Raw genomic sequence first — 17,013 nt, 5'->3', positions numbered from 1 at the left:
GACTGTAACTGGGAGGTTGTAGTTAATGGGGAGATAAGTTAGAGAGGCAATGGGGAATTTGCTTTCACTGAATGAGTTTGGATCAATGAGACTGGATGGGAGGACAATCAGACACCATCCCTGCAATTAAAGTGTCCAAATAAGCAGAAACTGGGAGTGAGGAGGTCAAGTTTAAGTTGCTAGTCTGGACATATAGGTATGAATGGTTCATTCTGTGGTGTACATCTTTATGATACTGTATTATGGACTGATTTACAAATAGACAGACACAATCATGAACACGTATTCAACTATCATAGACATGCTCACACTTGGGTACTTAAATACACATAAGAGGCACAGATTAACATACTTACACACAGCAACACACCAATACAAACTACTACACATACCCTATCACAGCGACACACGCACTCGCAAATTATCAGGCACACATCAACACATTATTATGCACATAAACTATCACACAAATTTGAGATACACATCAATACATAACCACACATAAAATATCAGACACATACTATCACATATGTAAAATATCTCTCACACACACTATTGCACACACAAAATATCAGCCACACACATCGCACATACAACAAATCAGACACACACTATCACATACAAAATATCAGACGCAAAATGTAAACTATCTCACAAAATATCTGATACGCACCATCACACATACACTATCAGGCACCCGCACTACCAAGCATATTTTTGACCAGACACACAAGACATACACACGGTGCTTAAACATGCAAACATACGCGCCCTCACGTGTACACAGATACATGTCCCCCACTCGGGGAGAGGGAGACGGATGGTGGCGGCCGGCGGTGGGGAGCGGACCCAGGGGCGGGGCGGGGCCGGATGGGCCTCCTTCCCCTGACCTTGCGGCCGTACGGTGGGAGGCGCCGAGAGAGAGAGACTGGGGACGGGGACGGGGACGGAGGGAAGTCCGGCCGGCTAATGTCGTGAGCGGGAGGTTGCCGACAGGCCGCCGGCTTCTCACGGCCCCAAATCGCGACAGGGCGGAGGGTGAGTACCTGGGTGGGGGCGGCGAGTCTGCGCGCCGTGAATTTACCGAGAGTGACGTGTTTTGAGTGTGCACCAGGTGCTCCGAGACCGAGAGCGCCTATTGTGAGTGAGTGTGTACTGAATGGGAGAGCGGGCGTGAGAGTCCGTGAGACGTGGACACGCTGTGAGCTCTGAGAGAGTGTGCAATAAGTTGCACACACGGCGAGACTTGGTGTGTGCACGACGGCCAGAGTGCCTGACAGCGAGCGAGCCCCCCGTGCAGGAACTGTGGCTCCGGAGAGCCCTCGGACAGAGCCGGTGCCCGGGTCGGGTGGCGAGGGCTCCAACCGTCCTGGGTGAGGGGCTGCGGGCATCTGCCGCTGGGCCACTAGGCACAGGGAGGGTCTGCAGCCAGTCCTAAGCTGGCAGACAGAGGGTGTGAGATATTTCTTGGCTGCTATCTGCGGACAGTGCAGGCGCCAGAACGATACAGTACAGAAACAGGCCCCTCTGCCCAGTTTCTCCATGCAGACTAAACTGTCCCTCTCCGTATCCTGCGCTTGAGATGAATGGTCTGCTCAGTGTGTGTGTGTTGGGAGTCCGATTCTGAGGGAGCATCAGACTCCCTTGGATTTAGCTGAAATTCTGCTGTTGGGCCTGTGCCTCGGTTGTGTGTTTTTGTAAATGCTTTCCTGCTGACTCTGGTAGGAGGCATCTGATTCATTCCACTCTCTCCCACAGGAGAGTGGGGCCTAGGATCTGTGAGCTGTCTATGAGGGGAATGTTGTGTTCAGAGAAACTGGCCTGTGAACTGTCCGGAGCCTTTGATGTGATTAAATCAGCAAATCTTCACTGTTGGTCTAATTCCACTGGCCGCAGAGCTGTTGGACCTGTTGGATCGCAGTTTGTTTTTACCTGTGTTATGAGCACAGGACGGCTGTACATTTGCTGCCCCGGTGACTTACACTGATGGTTTCATTCCATCACAGGAGAGAGCGAGCGAGGGCTGGGTCTGCCTTCCCTCTTAGCCAGAGAATTGTGGCTGAGGTGGAAATCTGTAACCTGTGGTCCCAAAGTCCTTCTGGCCTTTGTGTGAAGCCTGGTTGTGGGAGGGAAGTGGTGAGGGAAACATGGTTCCTCACCCTGTTTGCCCCTGCAAGTCACTGAGCCTGATGGATGGTGAGTGAGAGAGGAAACATTCAGATTTTGGTCTGTTATGGGTTTCTGTTCTATTTCTTTCCTGTACCTCTCCCAATTCCAAACTTTTACCAGTCTCTCCTTTCTCTCTGTTAGCAACTGCCTCACACGCACTCATAATCCTTTCATTACATTACTCAGTCAGTGGGCTCCAGAGCCCCAGCTCCGTCTTTGAGGTTTCTGATGCCTCCACTCTGTTGGAAAGTGAGAGTTACACAAAACTGCCCCTGCGCAGTACACATCGTATGGGGCTGTGGATACTGCAGCTTCCATCCGAACCACTTCCTCTCTCATTCTTTCATTTTTAAGGCGCATTTTACCTTCTAAACCCAGGACAATCCAGGCCTCCATTTCCTCATTAAAAGCCATTGGGCCTGCTGTGGCCGAATCTCAGGCGGCTTCCCTCCAGGTGAGGTTCCCTTCTTGGGCCTAGTCTCTGAGATGGCAGTGGTGCTCTAGGCGATCCAAACATGGGCAAGGCCCTGTTGTTTCCTCCTGAAATCTTGCCTGGCTTCTCTATCCCACCATCTTCTCCCCTCTCAGCCTGACCCAAGAACCCCCTGTTCCTTCAGTTCTACATATTAACTGCCCCAACTATAATGTATAAGTATTATGATTGTTGCTATATATAATAACCAACATAATACAATATATATGTATTGTATACATATATAATTATATATTGTGTACAATATAAACATATATAACATGCCTGGAGTACTGCTTGCAGTTACTTGAGGGAATTTATACTGGTTTTGGAGATGGTGCAGAGGAGGTTCACCAGGTTGAGTCTGGAGATGAGAAGGTTAGCGTAAGAGAAGAGATTGAGTCGCCTGGGACTTTACTCATTGGAATTTAGAAAAACGAGAGGGGAAAAATGATAAACACATAATATTATGAAATGGATAGATAAGATAAAGGCAGGAAAATTGTTTCCTCTGGTAAGTGAAACTAGAAGTAGAGGACATATCCTGGGGACACGGGAATAGATTTAGGATGGAGATGATTGCCATCTTGCGTCCTGCTGGTGAAGTTTGGCTCTGTAGGTGGCTGGCAGGCAGAGTGCTGTGTTCATATGGACAGTCCGAGACTGCTGCACATGGCATTGGCAACTGCTTCTAGTGCGCTGCCTTGCACTGGAACTTTTAACAATCAGGTTCTGAGTGATGCCTCAGTCTGAATCGGGGCGAGAGAGCGTGAAATGGCTGTAATCAGCCTGGTCATAAAAATACTCTTGGCATTATCTGCTGTCGTCTTAATGGCTGCCTAATTGATGGGTCAGGGATGCTGGCAGTTAGTAGAGTGAGCTTGCTGGGCTGTGGTGTTTCTGAAGCAAACTAGGGTCCGCAATTTACAGTGCCACAGCCTGCTGGATGATAAGAAGTGTTCTTTAACAGGTGGAAGGGCTGTGGAACACCCAAGGGAGCTTTGAGTGTGGACAAACCCAGGAGGGGCATTTGAAAGCATGAATAAGGGAGTGAGCTGGGGTCTGACTATAAGACCTAAGACTATTGGAGTGGGATACACAATGCCCTACAAGACGTCTTTAGATGTGAAATACCCTTAGAGAGTAAGACCATATATTTTGGGTATATACCTCAAGAATGGTTAAAAAGAGATGAATATTTAATGAATATACTGCTGGTGACTGGTAAAAAGACTTTTACTAGGAAATGGTTATCACAGGAGAGCCCAACTTTAAATGTATGGATGGAAATTACAATGGACATTTACAAAATGGAGAAGATAACAGCATCTGTTAATCATAAGCTGGAACAATTTGATTCATACTGGGAAAAATGGTTTAACTACATAATGCCTCATAGGCTTGATTTTATTCTCACAAGTCAATGAATATGTTGTAAAAAAAGATCACTCCCTACTTTGTACATAGTTTTCTTATTTTGATTGTTCTTTCTCTCCTCTCCTTTCTCTAAGTGTATACCTCAGATAATTATTATGTGGAGATTTGTGACAAATATTATATGATATATATGTACAGTATCTGAAATACATCTTGTGGAAATGTTTGATGATAAACTTCAATAAAAAATAAATTACAAAAAAAAGAATTAGACTATTTCAGCCCATCAAGTTTGCCTTGGAGGGATTGGCTTTATTGTCAAGGCTGGATATTTGGCTTTATGATGCATTGGTCTGACCACACTTGGAGTATTGTGAGCAGTTTTGCGCGCCTTAGAAATAAAAATATGCTGGCATTGGAGAGGGTCCAGCGGAGGTTCACGAGAATGATCCCAGGAATGAAAGGGTTAACGTATGAGGAGTGATTGATGGCTCTGGACCTGTACTCCCTGGAGTCTTGAAGAATGGGGCGGGGGGGTGGGGGAATCTCATCAAGACCTATTGAATATTGAAGGCCTAGATGCAGTGGATGTGGAGAGGATGTTTCCTATAGTGTGAGAGTCTAGGACCAGAGGACATAGCTTCAGAATACTAGATGTCCCTTTGTAACAGTGATGAGGAGTTTTGATAGCAGAAGGTGGTGAATCTGTGGAATTCATTGCTGTAGACATCTGTGGAAGCTAAGCCATTGGATGTATCTAAAATGGATGTTGATAGGTTCTTGATTAGTAAGGTCATCAAAGGTTATGTGGAGAAATCAGGAGAATGGGGTTGAGTGGGATAGTAAGTCAGCCATGATGGAATGGTGGACCATACTCAATGGGCTGAATGGCCTAATTCTGCTCCTATGTCTTCAGGTGTAAAGGAGCCTGTGGGTCAGTGGAACAGTGACCATATGGATTCCATATTACTTCTGGGACTGAAATCAGAGGAAAGTTGAACTACTGCATTTCAGACTAGCTGGGGACGTTCGCGAAGGGTCCTTCCTCGGAAACCCTGGTCTTTATGATTTTTTTATGGTTACCAGGGTACCTGAGCTAGGTTTTTAAACCTAGGAGAGTGTGCAAAATTGGAAACATGGAGGACAGTTATAGACATCAGGGAGGAGGTTAATTAGCCACTAAATTGTCTCTGGTGTGTGGTTGAGGGGTGGAATTGGGAAGTTGTTGATGGTAATGTGGGGAGAATATAGTGGGATTAATGTGGAGTCCTAGAGCATGGAAACAGGCCTTTGGCCCAACTGGTCTATGCTGACCAAGATGCCTATCCAAGCTAATCCCATTTGGCCCACAACTTTCTAAAATTTTCCTGTTTATATCCCCATACAGCTGTCTTCCAAAAGTCATTATTGCACCTGCCTCTGGCAACTCGTCCCATTTACGTTCTGCCCGCAGTGTGAAAAAGTCACCTTCCTGGCTTCATCTATCACCTAGATAGTCCTCCTTCCCTCTTCCCTACCTTTTTAATCTGGCGTCTTCTCCCTTCCTTTCCAGTACTGTAGAAGGCTGTCAGCTGGAAAGTTCGACTCTTTTTTTCATTTCTATAGATGCTGCCTGACCTGAGTTCCTCCAGCATTGTGTGTGTGTGTGTGTGTTGCTCTGGATTTCCTGCATCTGCAGAAGTTCTTGTGTATATGATTTGCCCCTCAGATTCCTCTTAAATCTTTTCACTCGTCACCTTAAACCTCTCCCTTGTAATTCGTGATTCCCCAGCCATGGAAGTGCATTTACCCATTCTATGCCCCTCATGATTAGAATGAAGGTCAGCATAAACTCAATATGCTGAAGGGTCTGTTCCTGTGTACATGATTCTAAACAGAGTAATGAAGTGGGTTAATGCCTACTGGCTGTAATCTAAAGTAGAAATTATGGATTTCCAATAATTTCCTCCAAGGAAATGAATCTCAAGGTAGTATATGATAGCATACGCATACTTTAATAAATTATGAATTGTGGCTAGTTGTAATCCAAGACAGAATTTATGTGAAAATATATATTTTGGTAGGAAAATTGAGGAACCTTTTCTCAAAGGTGGGGATGTTGGAAGTACTCGGGTGGAGCAGTGCCTGTGAAGAGAAAAGTGGAATTGATGTTCTGGTTGATCTGTCATCAGAACCGGGAAAAGGTTAGAGGTAAAACAAGTGTGAAGAGACAGAGAAAGAGGGAGGAAGAACAGGATGAAAGGAAATATCTGAGAGGGGTTATGGTGGAGTGGACAGAATGGCAGGGTAGAGTGGAAGCTGGGAGAATCAGGATAACTAGGGATGACAGGGCTGTGTGGAAAACAATAATAGGGTAAGATTTAGAAGAGAAAGTCAGCCTGCAAGGTAATTAAGTGATATTACCACAGGAAGGAATGGATTTTCTGAAATAATAATGGCAGTTCTTGTTTATTTTTAGTTTACATCATCAAATTAATTCTGGCTCAATGAGCCTGCGCCGTCCAATTGCACCCATGTGACCAATTAACCAACTGACCCCTACGTCTTTGGAACGTGGGAGGAAACCAGAGTGCCTGGAGGAAATCCACACAGTCATGAAGAAAATGTGCAAACTCCTTGTAGACAGCATTGGGAATTGAACCCCAATCACCGGCACTGCAAAGCAATGTGTTAACCACTGTGTTAACTGTCCTGCAGGTCCTCCTTAAGCTATTACATGGTGCTGTCCCTGTAAACTGTAACCTGGATGGTTCACGAGTTGAAAGTGCAATAGTGAACTGAGTTCCCAACTGACAGAGGATCCCTGTGGCAGCTGGCAAATCCATCCCACTGGACTCAAAAACCATCTATTATATGTACAGGCTGTACAAAAGTTGGGCCTTCGTAACCTGGGGTGGACCTGTACCTGCAATTGCTGAACAGTGTCGAGTATGGAAGGCTGCACTGTGTCCATTCAGAAGAAGGGGTGCTTGTTGTTTCTCAACCTCACACACTAAGCTTTGTTGGAACAGTGGAGGAGGACAAGGAGCCCACCGTGCTGACACAGTGTGGCGGTCGGTTTTTCCAACTGGGAGCGAGGGGGATCCCAGTGGAAGTCCCTTTACGGGTGTCCTTCCCATATACACCGGGAGCCTGATGTAGAGGCTCTTGCATAGAGGGGCGTCTTGTAACAAACTCATTAGTTTCTACACAGATCTCCTAGCTGTCTGTCACTCTTGGGCTGGAAGAGACTGTTCTTCGCCTTCTGGTCGCACTTTAGTTCCACAATATTTATGTGTGGTTATCCAGTAAGGAGGGATGAGAATGTCCTAGTAGACTTGCTTCTGTGGTTGGCAAAGATCGCTTCTAGGACTCACAGAAGATGAGGGTTCCACCTGAATGGAGTGTCTGGTGATGTTTCATGTTGTGCCCATTCCTGGGTAACTGTGGAGAGGGAACGTGCAACATCCATGGGAACCATGGAGATATTCCGAGACCATTGGGTGCCTCAAGGGATAAATGCCATTCTTGAAAGGGCTGGGAATGTTTAGTTTAGTTTGAATAGGCAATTGTATTTAGTCACTGTTGTTGTCTTTTGTTTGTATTTTAAGGTATCATAGAATGCAATTTAATAAAGGTATTTTTGTAAAAAAAAGGACAAGGGCAGTGATTAGGGTGGAGGTGAGGCAGAGCCTGCCCACACAAACAGCGATTTGGACTGAAGGGGTGTCATGCATAGCACTTACCCACCCCACCATAGGTAAATACCACACCATCAGTAGTGGTCACCTAGGGGAGGAAGCAAAGGGTTGTGCAGGAAGCAGTGGGCATTAGTGTGTCCAGCAGTGAGTGAGGTCCATAATGGAGGTCTTTTTTATACAGAAGTCCTCTGCCCTTGGGTGTTTGATGGCTCTGGGCCTGTACTAGCTGGAGTTTAGAAGAATGAGGGGAGATCTCATTGCAACCAACCAAATATTGAAAGGCCTAGACAGAGTGGATGTGGAGCAGATGTTTCCTGTAGTGGGGGAGTCTAGGACCAGAGGACATGGCCTCAGAATAGAAGGATGTCCCTTTAGAACAGAGATGAGGAGGAATTTCTTTAAGAGGGTAGAATTCATTGGCACAGATGGCTGTGGAGGCCAAGTCATTGGGCATATTTATAGCAAAGGGTGATATGATAGGTTCTTGATTAGTAAGGTTGTCAGAGGTTATAGAAAGTAGGAAAGAGAATGGGGTGGAAAGGAATAATAAATCAGCCATGATCAGATGTTGGAGCATACTTGATGGGCTGAATTCTGCTCTTGTGTCTTTTGGTCTTTACATTGGGAATCTAGAGTGGAAAGTGTTGCACAGAGCAGTACCAAGTTTCAATTTTTGAGTCAGTTCCTCATTCACCAGTCATTTTTGTGGCTGGCAGGAGACAGTGTACCACATATCCACAGAGAATGAGAGGTTGCAGCTTCTATTTGAGTATCTGAAGGGGCTGCTTCTTGGGTATTAACTACATTTCAGCCCCATGCTCATGATCTGTGGTCACCCAGTGCGGACGGGGGGTGGGGGGGGGGGTGCGGTGGTGGATCTCCTGGTAGGTTTGTTGCTGGCTTGGCGAAACTGGCCATTCATGAGTCCAGGCGGACGGACAGTCAAGAGTACTGCCCAAACTAACTGCCTACTCCTCTTTCAGGGTTACGTCCATATCTATGTGTGTTTGGAGATGGAGCACATGGCATCCACGGGGACAACAGTGGGTCTGTCAAGGGCTTGAGTGTATTGTAGACAGTGATAACTGTACTTTAGTTCAAAGCTATAAAAAGTGTGTTTAATGAAGTTCCAAATGGTGCACAAAAGCTATTGTGATAATTGTAGTCATTTGAATAAACTTGTGTATATAATGAAATCATTTGGTGGAAACCCCTGAAGTAATAGCCCTCCTGGAACCAGCAAGGGGGTGATATGTTGGTGATAATACATCAGAGGAGTTGGGAGGGGTGTTGATGATTGAGGAGGCTGATGATGGTAGGCAGGAGCAAGAACAGACAAAGAGTTGTTCTGAGGGGTTGAGAGTGGGTGAAAGCAAAGTGCAGGAAATGGAAGGAGTACATTGAAGGTCATGGTTTGAAACAGTTGCAAAGATACAACACGTGATATCACTGCACAGAAATGTGAGAGAGCTGGTTTTCATTTTTCTAATCAAAGCTTCTCGGATCCTTGGCTTCATTAATGATAAAGTGGAGGCACATGCTAGTTCAGCTGGCCGCCATGGTTCCGCATTAAATTCATGATCTTGCATGTTGGTTGTCAGTCTTTGTGTATACTTTTTCATCAATTCTAGTGTTTTTGTTTCTTTGTTTCTCTGTGAATGCCTGCAAGAAAATAAATCTCAGGGTAGTATATGGTAACATATACATACTTGGTTTATAAACTTACTTTGAACTTAGGAGAAGTGGCAAGGCTTTTGAGAGAGTCTGGGAATTGACTGCAAGGGGAGATGTGATAAAGGTTGATAAGAGGGAAGCCTATCTATGAGACCTTAAGATAGAGAAGCAAAATTAGGCCATTTGGCCCATCGGGTGTGCTTCATCATGGCTGATCCATTTTCTTTCTCATCCCCAATCTCCTGCCTTTTCCCCATATTCCTTCATGCCTTGACTAATCAAGAATCAATCAACCTGTGCCTTAACTATACCCAATGACCTGGCCTCCACAGCTGCCTGTGGCAACGAATTCCACAGATTCTCCTCCCTTTGGCTAAAGAAATTCCTTCTCATCTCCATTTTAAAGGGATGTCCTATTTTGAGGTGGTGTCCTCTGGTCATAGACTCCCCCACCATAGGAAATATCCTCTCCAGATCCACTCCATCGAGGACTTTCAACATTCGATAGGTTTCAATGAGGTCTGCCCTCATTCTCCTGAATTCCAATGAGTAGAGGCCCAGAGCCATCAGACGCTCTTCATATGGAATAATTTTCACGAACCTCCTTCGAACCGTCTCCGATGTCAGCACATCCTTTCTCAGATGAGGGGCCCAAAACTGCTCACAATACTCCCAAGTGAGGCCTCACCAGTGCTGCCTCAACATTACATCCTTGCTTTTGTACTCTAGTCCTCTCAAAATGAATGCTAATATCACATTTGGCTTCCTCATCTCCAAATTAACCTTTTGGGAATCCTGCACCAGGACTTTCAAGTCCCATTGCAGCTTAAGTAGAATAAGCCTTTATTTCTATTTAATTTTAGTGACAAAAAAGCTGATGGTTTCAGGGTGATTGACAGTGGAAGGATGGGAATTGTTTGCATGGTGTGTGATCTGAAATATACTGCCTGCAGTTTGCTTTAGACCCAAACTCTACATTTCACAGCTCCAGCATTTCCCATACAAAGCATTTCATGCTTCTCTTGAAAGGAGTTCAAACCTAGGAGTAAGTAGAAGCAAGGTCCTGCACCAACTTTTAGAATTTGTCGTATGAGAGGAAGTTCATGAAGGTAACCATGTCTTTTTAGGTCTGTTTTGATGTCCGATGGCACCCGACATGTCTAATGTGAAGCCAATTAGAGAATTGATGTTGATGGCATTAGAGGAAACGTAGCAGCACGAAGCAGGAAATAGAGTCATTGTAAAAGGATGCCACGCAAATTAGGAAAGGAATGTGCCCCACAACAATAGCATCCCCGTTTTTTTATTCTCTGTCTAAATCGCACACACTGGCCTGCTATTGTTTGTGATTGGCAGGTTTAAAAAGGAACAAGGTTACTGGAGAACAGTGAGGAGGGTAACGGCCGATTTAAAAAAAATTAACATAATGGAAGTGAGAAATAAACATTGCAGGAGTAATAAACAAGTTAAGGTTGGGGGGAGGCACTAAAGAATGGACGGAAGTAAAACACTGTGACTGAACGAAAACAAAGGTCAGTGGTTTATGCAAGGGATTCTGCAGATGCTGGAAATCTTGAGCAACACACCCAAAAATGCTAGAGGAACTCGGCAGGTCAGGAAGCACCGTTGGAGGGAAATTATCGGTTGACTGATTATTCCCCTCCATAGATGCTGCCTGACCTGCTGAGCTCCCCCAGCTTTTTGCATGTGTTGCAAAAGGTCAATGCCGGCTGATGGGGTAGTTGCATCAGCACCAGATTTGGAGGCAGGTGGTCCTGGGCTTGAATCCAGCTGGCTACTTCATGCTTCCCATCTGTGCTGGGCTGAGCGTTGAACTTGCAACCTGGCCTCATAAAAGCAGATAAAATACTACAGAAATGGTAAGGTTGCTGTCCGATGTGCCACAAGCCGTGGAGGGGAATAACAAGACAAACATACATAATAACAGAAGGTTAATAGCATTTTGAGTTTTTATAAACAGGTATGAAATGTAAGTCTTAAAAAAGTAGTGATAACTTTTCCATTATGAGCTGAGAGCTGAAGTTTTGCATGCCCAATTATTATGAAGAACACTAAAGCCACAAGGGTCTGGATTTAACTGCGTGATATCAGAGTGGGATACTGAGATTTTTTTCCAAGAGGAAATTCATTGGAGCAGCTTAAAAGAAGCAGTGTGCTTTTGGTAGAGTGGATGTGTGTCATGTGGGTGAAGAAATATAAAGCTCCAGGAATGGGGTGACACACACAAAATGCTGGAGGAGCTCAGCAGGCCAGGCAACATCTATGGATTTAAAAGGTGCTGGGAAGGGGGAGAGAAATGCGAGTTGATAGGTGAAACCAGGAGGTGGGAGGGGGTGAATGAAGTAAAGAGCTGGGAAGTTGGTGAAAGAGATACAGGGCTGGAGAAGGGGGAATCTGATAGGAGAGGACAGAAGGCCATGGAAGAAATAAAAAGGGGAAAGAGCACCAAAGGGAGATGATGGGCAGGCAAGGAGATAAGGTGAGAGGGGGCAAAAGGGGATGGGGAATGGTGAGGGAGGGGCATTACCAGAAGTTTGAGAAATTGATGTTTATACCATCAGGCTGGAGGCTACCCAGATGGAATATAAGGTGTTGTTCCTCCAACTTGAGTGTGGCCTCATTACGATGGTAGAGGAGGCTGTGGATTGAAATATCGGAATGGGAAGTGGAATTAAAATAGACGACCACTGGGAGATCCCACTTGTTCTGGCAGACAGAGCTTATGTGCTTGGCGAAACGGTCTCCTAATCTACATCAGGTCTCACTGATATGTAGGAGGCAATCCAGGAGCACTAGATACAATATGTAACCCCAACAGACTCATAGATGAAGTGTCGCCTCACCTGGAAGGACTGTTTGGGGACTTGAATGGTAGTGAAGAAGGAGGTGTAGGGGCAGGTGGGAGATCAGCAGGGAGGGATGAATGGGCAAGGGCGTCATGTAGGGACTGATTCCTGTGGAAAGCAGAAAGTAGAAGGAGGGGGAAGATGTGCTTGGTGGTGGGATCCCATTGGAGATTGTGCATATTCCGGAGAATTATGTGCTGGATGTGGAGTCTGGTGGGGTGATATATGAGGTCAAGAGAAACCCTATCCCTGGTAAGGCAGCGGGAGGTTGGGGTAAGGGCAGATGGGCGTGAAATGTAAGAGATGCGGTTGAGGGCATTGATGGTGGAGGAAGGGAAGCCTCTTTCTTTGAAAAGGGAGGACATATCCTTTGTTCTGGAATGAAAACCCTCATCCTGAGAGCTGCTACAGAGGAGACGGAGGAATTGAGAGAAAGGGATGCTGGACGGAGGAACTGAGAGAAGGAATGAGGTAGACTTTGGAGGGTTCGCAATATCTTTCATTGGGAATGGTGTAGGTGGAGACTGTTCCACCTTCTGCAGGCTTTCTTAAACCAAGAGAAAAGTGATAGGAAAAGCATTATTTTAATGTAATTTAGCAAAGGGCTGCTGAATGGCCTCCTGCAGTATAGAGTTCACTGCTGCTAGAGAATGAGAAGGCTTCATGATTAACTGCACAGCTGATGTCCACTGCAATACAAATATTATGTTGTTGCAGTATGTTCTGTTAGAGTGAATTGTGGTCCTTGTTAAATGCAATACCTCGTTGTGAGTTACAGCATTTTACTACAATATATAATACCTCATTGCAATATATAGTATGTTTGTGATATATAGTACGTCATATTAGCTGTAATGGTTCACTGATATGTGATAGTTGAATTAACTGTGTAGGTCACAGTGTGTCACTGTCCTATGTTTTGTTGACATTTGATATCATTTTGATCTTTATGATATTTTTGGTATTAGCTGCAGTATAGAACACCTTATTACAAGATCTAGTTCACTGTGTAATACGTATATCTCTAGGTGGTATATTGTACCGTAGTGCTATGCAGTGCTGTATTATGTAGACTTGCATACAGATCTGTAGCACATTAGCAGACCATTCTGCCAAACGGTTCTCCTCCATGTCATCCAATCAATCAAAGTCACGTTTATTGTCATGTGCACAAATACATGTATGCACAGGAGCTAGGTTAAACCACCTGCAGAAATGTCACATTCACAAAACATCCTATAAGCAGAATTCACAAGGAAAACATAACTTAAAATTAAATTATACAAAAAAGAGCACAAGGAGAACAAAAATAAACCAAGTTCAATACTGCAAGTTGGTCATGGTGTTGCTACAGTGATCGGGGTTGTGCTGGTTCAAAATCTGAATGGTTGATGGGAAGAAGTTGTCCTTGAACCTGGTGGTGTGGGACTTCAGGCCTCCTGCCTGATGGTAGCTGTGAGAAGATGACATGGCCCAGATGGTGGGGTTCTTTGATGGATGATGCTTCTTTGAGGCAGCACCTCCTGTAGATACAATGGATGATGGGGAAGGATGTGCCTGTGACATATTCGACAGAGTCCACTACTCTGTGCAGCCTCTTGGGTTCCTGCTCTTTTCAATTGCTGTACCAGATCGTGATACAACCAGCCAGGGTACTTCCATTCATATACTATTACACCAGGGATCCCAACCTGGGGTCCACGATCCCCTTGCTTAAAGGTATTGGTCTGTTTGGGGATCTCTGTATTACGTGGTGTTTGTTACTGTCAGCCCTTATCTGAACCTGTGCTTTAGTTCACATGAGCCTCTTTTCCACTTACTTCAGCTAAGCTTATATTTGTTTAAATGACTTTCCATCTCTGCCAACCTCCCCTTTGGTAAATCAGGCTTCCTTAAAGATGCTTTGTGGTCGAGCGTTCTGCATTCTAACCAACATTCTGGCCAGAGAATTTCCTTTGTTCGTGAATACACTGCTACACTGCCCCTAGTTCTGTGCTTGTCTGTAAATGGAAGTATTTTTTCTGCATCTAATCTGTCAGCCTCACTTATTATCTGAAAGGCTGGTGTTGTGTTACCAGTCCCTCCACAACACCCCTCCCCTGGTCTTTTTAACTGGAGAATGGGGTTTGACAAAGGGCCTCGGCCTGAAAGATCAGCTGTTTATTCTCCTCCGTAGATGCTGCCGGACTTGCTGAGTTCCTCCAGCATTTTTTGAGTATTGCTCATTATTTCCAGTCACCCTCCATCTTTCTCCATGAAACTAACTCACTTTTATCGTATCAAGTCTGTTACTTTGCTTTAAGCTTGGTCTAACCACACTTGCATACAAGCTTAGAATAACTCTGCTGTGAGCTTCTGTGGTTAGTTTTGTTTATGGTGTGGCTCATTAACCCTCGGTGTTACTTTAGCACTGATTGTACTCTCAGCCTGCTTTGGTCTTTGACACGTATATCCAAAGAGTACGTGAACACATTCTTCCTGTAATGCCATTTTCAATTTGTCATTTACAAACTAATTCTGAAGGTTAATTGCATTTTAGACCATAAGACATCAGAGCAGACTCTAGCTGGTTCAGCTGATTTATTTTCCCTCTCAACCCCATTCTCTTGCCTTCTCCTTCTAACCTTTAACACCCTTACTAATCAATAACCTGTTGACCTCCACTTTAAATGTACCCATACATGGTGAAGTCACTGCTGCAGGAGGGTGGGCCTGAGGTACATGGATCATTGCATCCATGCCTTGGCTCCCTGAAAGTGGCTGATCACCTTGACAGAGTGGCAAAGGCAACATATGGCATGCTTGTCTTTATTAGTTGAGGCACTGCATTCCTTCAGACATAGGAGCAGAACTAGGCTATTTGTGCCATTGAGCCTGCTCCACCAGTCTATCAGGGTAATTTGTTTTCCCTTTCAATTCCATTTTCCTGCCTTCTCTCTGTGACTTTTGATGCTCTTACTGATCAGGAACCTATCAACCTCTGTTTTAAATATACCTAATGACTTGTTCTCCACAGCCCGCTGTAGCAATGAATTCTACAGATTCACCACCCTTTGGCTAAAGAAATTCCTCCTCTCTGTTCTAAAGGGAATTCCTGCTATTCCGAGGCCATGCCCTCTAGTCTTAGACTCTCCCACCATTGGAAAAATCCTCAGCAAGTTCATAGCTGTCAATATTCATTAGGTTTCAATAAGATCCCCTCATTCTTCAAAACTCTAGTGAGTACAGGCCCAAAGCCATGAAACTGCTCCTCATTCACTAACCTTTTCATTCCCAAGATGATTCTCGTAAACTTCCTCTGGACTTTCTCCAATGCCAGCACATCCTTTCATCCATTCATGATAAAATAGGCCGTAGTCAGCATGGTTTCCTCAAGGGAAAATATGGCCTGACAAATCTGTTGGAATTCTTTTAAGAAATAGCAAGCAGGATAGACAAAGGGGAGTTGGTTGACATTGTATACTTGGGTTTTCAGAAGCCCTTTCACAAGGTGCCACATTAGGCTGCTTAACAAGTTAAGAGCCCATGGCATTACAGGGAAGATTCTAGGATGGATAAAGCAGTGACTTGGAAGGAGGTAAAGAGTGAGAATACAGGCAGCCTTTCCTGGTTGGCTGCCAATGACTAGAGGTGTTCCACAGAGGTCTGTGTTGGGACTGCTTTTTATGTTATATGTGAATGACTTGGATGATGGGATTGATGGCTTTGTTGCAAAGTTTATGGATGATACAAAGATAGGTGGAGGGGCAGGTAGTTTTCAGGAAGTAGAGAGGCTACAGAGGGACAGATTAGGAGAATGGGCAAAGAAGTGGCAGGCGGAATACATGGTCGGGAAGTGAATGGTCATGCACTTTGGTAGAAGAAATAACAGGATGGGCTATTTTCTAAATGGAGAGAAAATTCAAAAATCTGAGGTGCAAAGGGACTTGAGAGTTCTTGAGCAGGATTCCCTAAAGGTTAGTTTGCAGCTCGAGTCTGTGGTGAGGAAGGCAAATGCAACTTCAGCATTCACTTCAAGAGGACTAGAATATTAAAGCAAGGATGCAATGTTGAGACTTCATAAGGCACTGGTGAGGCCTCACTTAGAGCATTGTGAACAGTTTTGGGGCTCCTTATCTTAGAAAGGATGTGCTGACACTGGATCGAGTTCAAAGGAGGTTTACAAAAATGATTCCAGGATTGAATGGCTTCCATATGAAGAGCATTTGATGGCCTTGGACCTGTATTTACTGGAATTCAGAAGAATGAGGGGGTAACCTAATTTAAATCTATCAAATGGTGAAAGGTCTTGAGGATGTTTCCTATGGTGGGAGAGTGAGGAGAGGAATTTCTTTAGCCAGAGAGTGGTGAATCTGTGGAATTCTTTGCCACGTGCGGCTGCGAAGGCCAATTATTTACGTATATTTAAGGTAGAGGTTGATAGATTCTTAATGAAGGGATACAGGGAGAAGGCAGGAGATTGAAGCTGAGAGAAAAATGGATCAGCCAGGATGAAATGACAGCAGACTCAATGGGCTAACTGGCCTAATTCTGCTCCTATATCTTATGGTCTTATAAGGGGCCCAAAACTGTTCACAGTACTCCAAATGAGGTTTGACCAGGGTCTTATAAAGCCTCAGTATTAGATCTTTTTATATTCCAGCCCTCTGGAAATGAATGATAACATTATATTTGCCTTCCGTACTACTAACTCAACCTGCAAGTCAATCTTTAGGGAATCCTGCACTAGGATTCAATCTTCTATCGATGCTAATATCTTTCCTGTAATACTATG

The 17,013-nt window shown here is 44.7% G+C and overlaps 1 protein-coding gene across 2 annotated transcripts in view; it reads left to right on the top strand.

Annotated features, from left to right (window-relative positions):
• The first annotated feature begins 236 nt into the window (after positions 1-236).
• The window catches only part of LOC132398382 (protein-methionine sulfoxide oxidase mical3a-like), a 312,801-nt gene continuing 296,024 nt past the window's right edge, over positions 237-17,013 (top strand). Inside the window, exon 1 of one of the 2 annotated variants that reach the window (XM_059977723.1) lies at positions 237-1,038. The gene's annotated coding sequence lies outside the window, so the exon portion shown is untranslated. Of the gene's footprint in view, positions 1,039-1,635; positions 5,077-17,013 lie in introns of those variants that run through there. The other variant, XM_059977725.1, reaches the window with a different exon arrangement.

This window comes from Hypanus sabinus, chromosome 8 (genome assembly GCF_030144855.1).
Source record: "Hypanus sabinus isolate sHypSab1 chromosome 8, sHypSab1.hap1, whole genome shotgun sequence".
Taxonomy (NCBI): Eukaryota; Metazoa; Chordata; class Chondrichthyes; order Myliobatiformes; family Dasyatidae; genus Hypanus; species Hypanus sabinus.
This window is presented reverse-complemented; position numbering and strand designations above follow the sequence as displayed.